We start from the raw sequence: 10,605 nt of genomic DNA, 5'->3' as shown, positions 1-10,605 counted from the left end.
TATCGCTGTCCATTGTGTGCAATACTACTTCCTTTTGTGTTTTTCAGCTTACTTTTTTTTAATACTTTTTTATTTTACTTATCTTATTTATTAATTTTACTAAATATATCTTACTTTATTGTTATTCTATCAGGCATTGGTGCTAGAAATAGAACTTGTTCTGTAATTTTGAGCAATCTCTGGCACAAGAATTTCCTTACGATTAATAAAGTTCTATCTTATCTTATTTTTTTATCTGTTCTAAATGAACCTTAAAGGGAGATTAGTCAACTATTTAATCCTCTTATCAACATGGGGGTGGACAAATATGCTGCTTTATGTAAAAGCATGTATATATTTATTATTGTAAATCAATTAACAACACAGATCAATGACAGATATTGATCCAGAAACCCTCACAGGTACTGCATTTAGCATAAAACAATATGCTCCAATCACAACATGTCAAAGATTCTTCCACATCTTTAATATATCTGATTTCTGCCAAACATTTTATCAACTTAAAGACTTTAAAACTGTTCAGTTAATTAGAATAAAAAACTTCATAAATTAAAAATATTAGAAAGCAGGAAAAAAAAAATCTAGAATCAATAACAGGAATAATATATTGCATGTAAAAGCAGCTATTAGTCAGATCTCATCTTTATGACCTTTATTTCTCCAAACGATTCACAGACTTTAAGTTAAAGGACTTTAACGCCATCTAGTGACACAACTGTGTTACTACATGTTCTGAAGTGCACGGCCCAGGACCATCTAATTAACACTGAACAGTTTTAAAGTCTTTAAATTGATCAAATGTTTGACAGAAATCAAACATGGAAAATATTTAAGATGTGGAAGTACTCACATTATTTACTTAAGTTATAATAATAATAATAATAATAACTTTATTTATAGAGCACTCTTCATCCAAGAGATGTAGCATCTCAAAGTGCTTTACAAAACAATACATTTAAACAAGGGTTAGTAGATATATAAAATTAGACAATAAAATATAATATATAATAAATATATATATAATATATAAGTGAAATAAAAATGATAGAATTAGTAAAAACAAACAAGAATGATGTTAATTACAAGCCAGATTAAATAAATAGGTTTTCAGCTGTCGTTTAAAAAATAGCAATACTACGAATTAAAAGGTATACATACTGTATATATTATGTCATATAATGACTGCATTCACATTTTTACTTAAGTAAAAGTACAGACTTATCAAAATGTAGCCTTCCTACCTTTCCCCTTGTTTATATTGTTCCTATTTTTATATATCCTTCTATTTAAATTGTTCATATTTTATACGTCTGTCTACTTTTGTTTTGCTTTTTTACTGTGTTGTATCCTGATTTTTGTTTTTACTGATGCTTCTTGTTTCTGCACTATTCCCCTTTACTGCTGAACACTGCAAATGTCCCCACTCAGGGACTAATAAAGGAGCATCTGATCTGATCTCATCTTATCTACCCTGAGGGCATCCAGGAGGGAACTTCTACAGCGTTTATTTTAAGATGTGGGCACAACGGAGGCAATCACCAGTGTCCACCAGTGGATTTACACCGAACAGTCAAATTAACTAAATTATTTACTTATTTTCAGGATATTTAGCAACAAGGAACACCTTCCATTCTTGACTTTATCATAAAGTCAATACAAGTGAATATGAAATGATGAATTAGGGCTGTCCTCGACCAAAGAAATTCTTAGTCGACTAACATCTGTGATGTGCTCATGAGTTTCTCAGAAGTCATTCAGCATTAATAAAAATCATTAAAAACTGACTAATTGACAAAAGAAATCTTATCAATGAAGACCAAAACAACATATTAGTTGACTGATGGATTAAGGCAAGGCAAGGCAGCTTTATTTGTATAGCACATTTCAGTAACAGGGCAATTCAAAGTGCTTTACATAAACATTCAAGAACATTGAGACAAAGTGCAAAAGAACATTAAGACATAATTAAAACAGTTATAAAAACATTAAATATTAGAAAATAAAAACAATTCAAAAATAAAAGCTAGGATAGAAGTTAAAATAGAATAAAACACAAAGGAGTAAAAGCTCTAGTGCAGGATAAGATCATTATCTGGTTTAATAAAAGGCAGCAGCAAACAGGAACGTTTGAAGCTTTGATTTAAAAGAACTCAGAGTTGAAGGTCCTGCAGGTTTCTGGGAGCTTGTTCCAGATATTTGGTGCATAAAACCTGAACACCGCTTCTGCATGTTTAGTTGTGACTCTGGGGACACTAAGCAGACCTGATCCAAATGACCTGAGAGGTCTGGATGGTTCAGAACACACCAGAAGATCAGAAATGTATTTTGGCCCTAAACCATTTAGTGCTTTGTAAACCAGCAGCAGTATTTTTAAACCAGTTCTCTGAGAGACAGGGAGCCGGTGTAGAGACCTCAGAACTGGACTGATGTGATCCACTTTCTTGGTCTTAGTGAGGACTCTAGCAGCAGCGTTCTGAATCAGCTGCAGCTGTCTGATCCTTTCTTTAGGAAGACCAGTAAAGACGCCGTAACAGTAGTCAAGTCGGCTGAAGATAAATGCATGGACTAGTTTTTCCAAATCCTGCTGAGACATCAGTCCTCTAATTCTTCTTATACTCTTCAGGTGATAGAAGGCTGTCTTTGTAATTGTCTTAATATGGCTGTTAAAAAACTAAACCTTTCTGAAAAACTGAAACTAAACTAAAACTAAACTCTGAAAACAAACTGAAACTAAAATTAAATCAAAAACTCAAAACTAAAATAAAATAAAACCAGTGGATTTACACCAAACCAAATTTTTTTATTTATTTTCAGGACATTAAACAACGAACACCTTCCATTCTCGACTTTATAATAAGGTCAATAAAAGTGAATATCAATCAATCAATCAATCAATCAATCAATCAATCAATGGAAGCTGACAGAACCAGGTGTACTTCTCTCCTCGGTGACTTTAACCTGCTGTTACCTCCTCAACACCTGTTCCAGGAGGGCGTGAACAGACTGAACCTGACTGACATCTCTATCATCTTCCAGTCACTTCTGTTGCTCCTGAGACAAATTACACCTTTATCACTGTTATTAGCACAGAGTGGCTGAGCAGAGCCAGAAAGTACAATTTTAAGGTACTTTGTTTTTCCATTTTATGCTTCTCTGTACTCCCAATACATTTCAGAGGGAAATACTGTACTTTATACTCCCACATTTACTTGTAATACTTACTCTGAAGATTAACATATTTAATATAAATAAAACTGAAGCAACGCCACTCCTCAGGGAAGGCAATAGATTGTATAGTTATCTCCTAAACAGGGCAAAAATCACTACCCTACAACTATACAATCTACTACCTCACACTGTGAGAGCAACTGGGACAAAACTGCTCCTCTGAAAACATCTTAATTCAACGCCGATCGAAGAGGACGTGACCGAGACGTGTGTTTGGCACTTTGAGAAAGACAGTAGGTTGAATAGTTATCTCCCAGTGCGGGTGTGACCCTAAAACTATACAACCTACTACCTCATCCCACGGTGCAGACAGAGCTGACGGTGCAGACAGAGCTGGTTTCTTCAGTGAAGGTGAAGACCAGGGTGGGTTTCATGATGAAAGGCTCCTCGGAACCAAGAACGACCAGCAGCTGAATTCAGATCTTCTGACACGGGCCGACAGCCGAGACCTCGGACTGTGGAGAAAAAAAGTGAAGTTAGATTCTTCATCAGTAGTAACGGAAACAGGTTCTCAACAGGTACGAACAAAGCTCCTCCAGGAGAACCACGATGCAGTTTGTAACAAGCTAATCTGAGCCAACAAGAACCGACCCAACATATACAGTTTTATAGGAAGGACACGAATGGTGACAGATATTCAGGCAGAGCCGAGTATAACAGAACAGAGCAACAGTATACTGGATGTGTCGTCCACCACGATCAATGCACAATTTTGTGCTTCACCCAGTGTCCCTTCTGGATTAAATAATCAGGATAAACTGTAGACTGCTCCGTGCCAGTTTATGTAACTACAGGCTACATAACCAACATGACGGACGCCAATCTGAATGATTATTTGAAGTTCAGGACCAGACAGCAGCTGGCAGCGTGTTAACTATTGTGCAGCGAAATGCACGCCGCACATCTGGATGAAACGTTCTGTTTTAAGGATGCTTATTTTGAAAAAGAAATTTAACCGATAACCGACCCTCGTTAACTGATTATTAACCACCAACAGACAAGATTAGTGCGTCTCATGCAGCTGTGCTCCAGCTGCAGTGTATGAGTAAAACAGACAACTGAGTCTCCAGTTCACCGTCCGGGAGCGTTAACATAGCAGCTGGATGCTGCGTGTAGTGTCGAGGACATGCAGGCCAGTAACAAGTCTCCACCGCACATTTAGTTTAGTTTAGCAGGTTGTCAGCTGTGTGTCTGCCCGGATTAACGATAGTGATTGGCCGACAAACAGTGTGTGTGTTTGTGCTACGTTAGCAGCTGTAGCTCTGCTGGTAGCTTCGTGCTCCCCGTAGTCACGCACATCCGGTCTGTCAGCGCGGCGTTACTTTAGCGAGTTTCCGACAGACCGTGTGTGTGTCGTCGGTGGTGAGTGTGAGGTTGTTGGTGGCGTTCTAGCTGTGAACGTAGGTCTAGCAGACAGTGTGTGTACAGTTTATTTGCCGGTGAATAAATACTACGAGGCTACAACTCCTCCGCTCAAGACCAGAGCCAACTTCCTGTGTCTGTAACGCCGGCTCAGACTCTCTTCAGGTGGACCAGCTTCTCTCCTTTAAGTGACGAGCCATCGATAGCGTTAATCGGTTCTTAACGTCAGTTAACGGTTAACTATTAACATCCTTATTCAGGACCACAGACAGCAGCTATTTAACTATTGTATTGTATATTAGTATACAGGTATGTAGATATGTATATAGATATGCATATACCTATATACAAATCTTTATACATATATAGGTATATAGATAAGTATATAGATATGCATATACCTATATACAAATCTAGGTATATAGATAAGTATATAGATATGTATACAGGTAAGTAGATATGTATATTATATATGTATATTAGTATATATATATATATACACACACAAGTATATAGATATGTGTATATAAGTATATAGATATGTATATAAGTATATAGATATGTATATAAGTATATAGATATGTATATTAGTATATAGATATGTATATTAGTATATAGATATGTATATAAGTATATAGATATGTATATTAGTATATAGATATGTATATTAGTATATAGATATGTATATAAGTATATAGATATGTATATTAGTATATAGATATGTATATTAGTATATAGATATGTATATTAGTATATAGATATGTATATAAGTATATAGATATGTATATTAGTATATAGATATGTATATAGATATGTATATTAGTATATAGATATGTATATTAGTATATAGATATGTATATTAGTATATAGATATGTATATAAGTATATAGATATGTATATTAGTATATAGATATGTATATAAGTATATAGATATGTATATTAGTATATAGATATGTATATTAGTATATAGATATGTATATAAGTATATAGATATGTATATTAGTATATAGATATGTATATAGATATGTATATTAGTATATAGATATGTATATAAGTATATAGATATGTATATTAGTATATAGATATGTATATAAGTATATACCTCTGGGGTTATACCTTCCTCAGTGTTAACAGCCAACATCTCCTTTAAGTTCTTCAGTTATTCACATGAAGCTAAACATGAAACTAACAAACACTCAGTGTTGTACATGATTAATAAGATAAACTCATTTTCATAGTTCTATTTGACTAATTAGACTGTTTCTGTGATTCTACTGAGAGCAGACACTCCTTCAGCCAGCTGGAGGTAATAATGACCAACGTGACTGAGCAGTTCAACAGATCAACATCCATCAGGACGCTTCCTCTGGTAGAGACTCACAGTCCACTTCCTCTGGTAGACACTCACAGTCCACTTCCTCTGGTAGAGACTCACAGTCCACTTCCTCTGGTAGACACTCACAGTCCACTTCCTCTGGTAGAGACTCTCACAGTCCACTTCCTCTGGTAGAGACTCACAGTCCACTTCCTCTGGTAGAGACTCACAGTCCACTTCCTCTGGTAGACACTCACAGTCCACTTCCTCTGGTAGAGACTCACAGTCCACTTCCTCTGGTAGAGACACCCACAGTCCACTTCCTCTGGTAGACACTCACAGTCCACTTCCTCTGGTAGACACTCACAGTCCACTTCCTCTGGTAGAGACTCACAGTCCACTTCCTCTGGTAGAGACACTCACAGTCCACTTCCTCTGGTAGACACTCACAGTCCACTTCCTCTGGTAGACACTCACAGTCCACTTCCTCTGGTAGACACTCACAGTCCACTTCCTCTGGTAGAGACTCACAGTCCACTTCCTCTGGTAGAGACACCCACAGTCCACTTCCTCTGGTAGAGACACCCACAGTCCACTTCCTCTGGTAGAGACTCACAGTCCACTTCCTCTGGTAGAGACTCACAGTCCACTTCCTCTGGTAGAGACTCACAGTCCACTTCCTCTGGTAGAGACTCACAGTCCACTTCCTCTGGTAGAGACTCACAGTCCACTTCCTCTGGTAGAGACTCACAGTCCACTTCCTCTGGTAGAGACTCTCACAGTCCACTTCCTCTGGTAGACACTCACAGTCCACTTCCTCTGGTAGAGACTCACAGTCCACTTCCTCTGGTAGAGACACCCACAGTCCACTTCCTCTGGTAGAGACTCACAGTCCACTTCCTCTGGTAGAGACTCACAGTCCACTTCCTCTGGTAGAGACCCACAGTCCACTTCCTCTGGTAGAGACACCCACAGTCCACTTCCTCTGGTAGACACTCACAGTCCACTTCCTCTGGTAGACACTCACAGTCCACTTCCTCTGGTAGACACTCACAGTCCACTTCCTCTGGTAGACACTCACAGTCCACTTCCTCTGGTAGACACTCACAGTCCACTTCCTCTGGTAGACACTCACAGTCCACTTCCTCTGGTAGACACTCACAGTCCACTTCCTCTGGTAGACACTCACAGTCCACTTCCTCTGGTAGACACTCACAGTCCACTTCCTCTGGTAGACACTCACAGTCCACTTCCTCTGGTAGAGACACCCACAGTCCACTTCCTCTGGTAGACACTCACAGTCCACTTCCTCTGGTAGACACTCACAGTCCACTTCCTCTGGTAGACACTCACAGTCCACTTCCTCTGGTAGACACACCCACAGTCCACTTCCTCTGGTAGAGACTCACAGTCCACTTCCTCTGGTAGAGACTCACAGTCCACTTCCTCTGGTAGAGACCCACAGTCCACTTCCTCTGGTAGAGACACCCACAGTCCACTTCCTCTGGTAGAGACTCACAGTCCACTTCCTCTGGTAGAGACACCCACAGTCCACTTCCTCTGGTAGAGACACCCACAGTCCACTTCCTCTGGTAGAGACTCACAGTCCACTTCCTCTGGTAGAGACTCACAGTCCACTTCCTCTGGTAGACACTCACAGTCCACTTCCTCTGGTAGAGACACCCACAGTCCACTTCCTCTGGTAGACACTCACAGTCCACTTCCTCTGGTAGACACTCACAGTCCACTTCCTCTGGTAGAGACTCACAGTCCACTTCCTCTGGTAGAGACACTCACAGTCCACTTCCTCTGGTAGACACTCACAGTCCACTTCCTCTGGTAGACACTCACAGTCCACTTCCTCTGGTAGACACTCACAGTCCACTTCCTCTGGTAGACACTCACAGTCCACTTCCTCTGGTAGACACTCACAGTCCACTTCCTCTGGTAGACACTCACAGTCCACTTCCTCTGGTAGACACACCCACAGTCCACTTCCTCTGGTAGACACTCACAGTCCACTTCCTCTGGTAGACACTCACAGTCCACTTCCTCTGGTAGACACTCACAGTCCACTTCCTCTGGTAGACACTCACAGTCCACTTCCTCTGGTAGACACACCCACAGTCCACTTCCTCTGGTAGACACTCACAGTCCACTTCCTCTGGTAGACACTCACAGTCCACGTGGTGATTACCATCAGACCTAAAGAGCTCTACTCGCTGCTCCGCTGCCTGACAGGTACACCCGTTAACCTGCTTTACTACCTGAGAGCTAACAGCTAACACTAGCGAGCTAACGGCTAACACTAGCGAGCTAACAGCTAACACTAGCGAGCTAACGGCTAACACTAGCGAGCTAACAGCTAACACTAGCGAGCTAACAGCTAACACTAGCGAGCTAACACTAGCCGTTAGCTCGCTAGAGTTAGCTGTTAGTTCGCTAGTGTTAGCTGTTAGTTCGCTAGTGTTAGCTGTTAGTTCGCTAGTGTTAGCTGTTAGCCATTAGCCGTTAGCTCGCTAGTGTTAGCCGTTAGCTCGCTAGTGTTAGCCGTTAGCTCGCTAGTGTTAGCCGTTAGCCCTTAGCCATTAGCTCGCTAGTGTTAGCCGTTAGCTCGCTAGTGTTAGCTGTTAGCCATTAGCTCGCTAGTGTTAGCCGTTAGCTCGCTAGTGTTAGCCGTTAGCTCGCTAGTGTTAGCTGTTAGCTCGCTAGTGTTAGCTGTTAGCCATTAGCCGTTAGCTCGCTAGTGTTAGCCGTTAGCTCGCTAGTGTTAGCCGTTAGCTCGCTAGTGTTAGCCGTTAGCTCGCTAGCTCGCTAGTGTTAGCTGTTAGCTCGCTAGTGTTAGCTGTTAGCTCGCTAGTGTTAGCTGTTAGCTCGCTAGTGTTAGCTGTTAGCTCGCTAGTGTTAGCTGTTAGCCATTAGCCGTTCGCTCGCTAGTGTTAGCCGTTAGCTTGATAGTGTTAACCGTTAGTCGTTAGCAGTTAGCTCGCCAGTGTTAGCCGTTAGCCATTAGCCGTTAGCTCGCTAGTGTTAGCCGTTAGCTCGCTAGTGTTAGCCATTAGCCGTTAGCTCGCTAGTGTTAGCCGTTAGCTGTTAGCTCGCTAGAGTTAGCTGTTAGCTCGCTAGTGTTAGCTGTTAGCTCTCTAGTGTTAGCTGTTAGCTCTCTAGTGTTAGCTGTTAGCCATTAGCCGTTAGCTCGCTAGTGTTAGCCGTTAGCTGTTAGCTCGCTAGAGTTAGCTGTTAGCTCGCTAGAGTTAGCTGTTAGCTCGCTAGTGTTAGCCATTAGCCGTTAGCTCGCTGGTGTTAGCCGTTAGCTCGCTAGTGTTAGCCGTTAGCCATTAGCTCGCTAGTGTTAGCTGTTAGCTCGCTAGTGTTAGCTGTTAGCCATTAGCCGTTCGCGCGCTAGTGTTAGCCGTTAGCTTGATAGTGTTAACCGTTAGTCGTTAGCAGTTAGCTCGCCAGTGTTAGCCGTTAGCCATTAGCCATTAGCTCGCTAGTGTTAGCCGTTAGCTCGCTAGTGTTAGCCATTAGCCGTTAGCTCGCTGGTGTTAGCCGTTATCTCGCTGGTGTTAGCCGTTAGCCATTAGCCGTTAGCTCGCTAGTGTTAGCCGTTAGCTCGCTGGTGTTAGCTGTTAGCCGTTAGCTCGCTGGTGTTAGCCGTTAGCTCGCTGGTGTTAGCCGTTAGCCGTTAGCTCGCTGGTGTTAGCCGTTAGCCGTTAGCTCGCTGGTGTTAGCCGTTAGCTCGCTGGTGTTAGCCGTTAGCTCGCTGGTGTTAGCTGTTAGCCGTTAGCCGTTAGCCGTTAGCAGGTTCCAGCATGGTGTTTCAGGTTGATCCAGATAATGAGCTGTGGTTTAGCAGCAGAGCAGCAGCTGGTTCTACCTCCACTAAACAACACCACCTGTTGTTATGCAGCGGTATGAACACCACGTGTCCTCCACGTGTCCTCCACGGAGGTGTATTAGTATATAAACTCACCTGGCTGCATGAAGAGAAGAAGAACCGCTCCTCCACCCTCCGACTTCTTCGTGGGTCGTGGGTTGTTGCTTCTTCTTCTTCTTCTTCTTCATGGGTTGTTGGAGCAGCTCACAGTGATCTGAAAGGTGCAGCATCTCCCCCTGTTGGTCGGAGGAAACACTACAGCTATAACTCTAATCACAGTGTATGGGTGAATGAATAATTATTTCATAAATAAATAAATGAGTAATTAAATAAATACAAAAATAACTGAATAAATAAATGAGTAATTCAATAAATAAATAACTGAATAAATACAAAATAAATTAGTAATTAAATAAACAAATGAATGAATAAATAAATGAGTGAGTGAATAAATAAATAAAGAAATGCGTACATCCATGTGCAGAACATCAAAGTCACCAGCTTGAAAAATTTAATTTCCCCTCGGAGATTAATAAAGTGCCTTTCTTTTCTTCTTCTTGATTTGTTCTCTTTCACAAAACGAAATTGAGTTAATCTCATTTGATCCCGTCTTATTTATCATAATACTACTACTACTAATTATTATTATTATTGTTAATAATAAAATAATAATATAACCTTATTATTATTATAACTTTTATTACTATTATTACTATTATAATAATAATAATTTGTATTACTATTATTAATATAATTATTATTTTGTTGTTATTGCTATTATTATTATTACAGGGGACTTAAAAAAATAACTTTTATTTCA

The sequence above is a fragment of the Sebastes fasciatus genome, chromosome 1 (assembly GCF_043250625.1).
Source record: "Sebastes fasciatus isolate fSebFas1 chromosome 1, fSebFas1.pri, whole genome shotgun sequence".
NCBI lineage: Eukaryota > Metazoa > Chordata > Actinopteri > Perciformes > Sebastidae > Sebastes > Sebastes fasciatus.
Note: the sequence above shows the minus strand (reverse complement) of the source record.